A 2,927-nucleotide genomic window follows, 5' to 3' on the forward strand; every position below is an offset into this window, starting at 1 on the left:
TTAAAGACAGCTTTAAACACTCCAGGTACTTCACTTGAAGCTCTGTAAACTTCCTCATGGCACTCACTTCCTACAAGGGCAAACCACTGTTTTAATAATGACTATCAACTGCCATCTGAAATCTTTCAATCAATTCTCCAATTGAAGGCTCTAAAATAATGATACTAAATATCATAAAAAAAACAGTTCCAGTTGTACACTCTGGCTTTTGCTAGAAGTGGTAAATAAACAAGAGGGTAAAATACCTGTTTTCCTTCTCTTTTCCTTTCTGGATATCTAATATGCCTTGGTTTCATTTAATCTGGCCACTAATAACAATTACTGGCTAAATTGATTCAGAAAAAATGAAATATGTGAAGAAAAGAGTTTGCAAGAGCCTTGAAAAATTAAAGCGATTTAATCGTTCTTATGATTTACTTTTGATTAAACATGTGAATGTAAGTAAATAATATCGACTGGATATCAAAAATTAGAAATAAATATATACACAACTAGACTTGCCTCTTTGTTGGTCAGTATTTTCATGAAACTGTTCCTCTTTTCGTAGGCGCTCCGCATCCAAAAAGTGACATTTTCCTCGTTATTTATATATTTGTTTATGCTTTAATTTGTACAACGAGCTAACAGAAATAATTCGTGAAACTTCAGAGTTAAAAAGTATTCTACCTTCTGTTTGTTGGAGTCCTTTCTTTTCCATGGAATGTATTTAACGTGATCCATTATGCTTTTGTCGGCCTGAAGTTTGCATTTACAACACCAGTTTGTCCCAGGGTCTGTAATCTGGTAATTTTTTTCCCAACCTTTTCGAAGACCTGGTAAAATTGTTCAGAGATAGGTATGAAGAACACAAACATGGTTTATTGTTTCGATGGATTTCATTACTGTGCCGCAAACAAATCCACGATCCGGCCGACGAAATCCTTCCAGCCCTTGCCAATGTTTTGTCAGCTCGTGTGAGCCAAGCCGAATAACTGCAATTTTCTTTTTCTTTGCGAGTTTTTTCTTCGTTTACACACCGCTTGCCGTCAGCTTCCGGTGTCACCCATCGCATGATTGATAATAACAAATAAAAATATACTACGCTGTCAGCCCGCAGCATGACGCCGTTTTTGAAGACGTATAAGTTTTTTGGTAAAGCTCAAAACGAAATGGTAAATCAACAGAATATTTAATAAACTTTGTGTCTGGAAGGTCTTAAGTTTTCCTTTTACCTTTTCTTTTTTCCTTTTACAGATTTCTATAAATGTTTCAATTTTGTTTCGTAGATTTTGCGTTACACCGGTTGCTTCCAATGTTTTCCTTTAAAATTTTGCGCGGGAAATTGGCGCGCGGCTGGCAAAAAAATATCCATTTGGGCATGCGCAGACGTTTGACCGCTGTGTTCCTCGGTGAGCTCTAAGCTTGAGCCCGCGATATGGTCACGTGATACTGGTCAACGGATACCTTGTTTTGACAGGTGTCAATTGATCAAAACATGGATGTCCAATATCAAAGATGTATGCTGTAAGCTAGCATGATACTGGTCACATTGGCATACATGGAGGGGTGGATGTAGTACGTACGGACGGTCGATGATGTAGTGGCTATAAAACCAAAATTTCTCGCGTCGATGGGTTACCATTAGGGAACTTAAGTAACGACAACGGCGACGGCAACGAGAACGTCACAAATTTGCATATTTAGTGGAAAAAACAGTAGCTTTGCACGCCCTGCACGTGCGTTTTTCACTTTTGTGAAATAGTCAAATTTGAGGTTTTAAGGAGAACGTCAGCACTTGACGATAGAGTTTCATTTTCTCCCCTAAATGAAGCGCCGTTCCGACCAATGTCGTTTTTGAGAAACTACCACACCCTTGTCATATTAAAAGGGTTGACATGTTTACGAAGTGATAACAATGACGCGAATTTATATTTTGAGATGACGTTCTCGGTGCCGTCGCCGACGTCGTTGCTTAAGTTCCCTATTGACTATGGTGCTCCGCGCGCACGCGCCTTTCCGCTATAACCTTTACTTAAAGAGGGTGACACCTATTACTATAAAAGTATTATCTCTAGTGGCCCTTCAGAAACAAAAATTACAACAATGATGATAAAAAGGCAATGTAGAAACAGTGATCACAAAAAAAGATCAGAAAAATTCTGAAAGATTAAAACAAAAGAGAAATGTTAAACGAATGACCAAAGATTAGTAGAAAGGAAAATCTATTTACGTTGATATGAAAAACCACGCAATCTTAAAATTAGAATAACTGTTATTATTATTATCATTTCTCAGTGCGTGAGCGGGCGCAATTCAACAAATTCTGCAATCTGATTGGTTCCAGGAGCGGGCGGAATTTTCTCATCCGACCCGCTCACGGTGGGCGTAATCCTAGCCTTAGTTGCGTGAGCTTTGTATTGATGACCTCAAATTTCCATTTTTTTTTTACACAGACTCCGTTTAAATACAGACGTTATTTTTCATTAGACAAGAGGATTGGAAATAGAATTCAAATAAAAATAATTCTTCTTGAAACGTTCAGTTCGTAAGTCACATTAATACTGCATTCGCTATCAAGCGCGGTGCGAGTCAGCAATTTAAAAAAAGTGATTTCAGAGAGGAAGGGAGAAACAGCTAAGGGTCGGTCCGTATAGCAAAAACTGTCACCACGGTCTACGACCTCGGGCAGCATTTTCAAGACCTCGGTCACAGTTTTACCCTATACAGACCTCCCAGCTGGCAAACAACATGTATATATATATTTTCTCTCAAAGCGTGAGCTGGCGGAATTCAACAAATCCTGCAATCTGATTGGATCTGGGAGCGGGGGGGATTTTCTCATCCGGCCCGCTCGAGGCGGGAGGAATCCTAGCCTTGGTTGCGTGAGCTTGTGTGATGATCTTAAATGTCCATGAATTCTGACACCGAATCATTTCACTAGATAAGAG

This window comes from Montipora capricornis, chromosome 1 (genome assembly GCF_036669925.1).
Source record: "Montipora capricornis isolate CH-2021 chromosome 1, ASM3666992v2, whole genome shotgun sequence".
NCBI lineage: Eukaryota > Metazoa > Cnidaria > Anthozoa > Scleractinia > Acroporidae > Montipora > Montipora capricornis.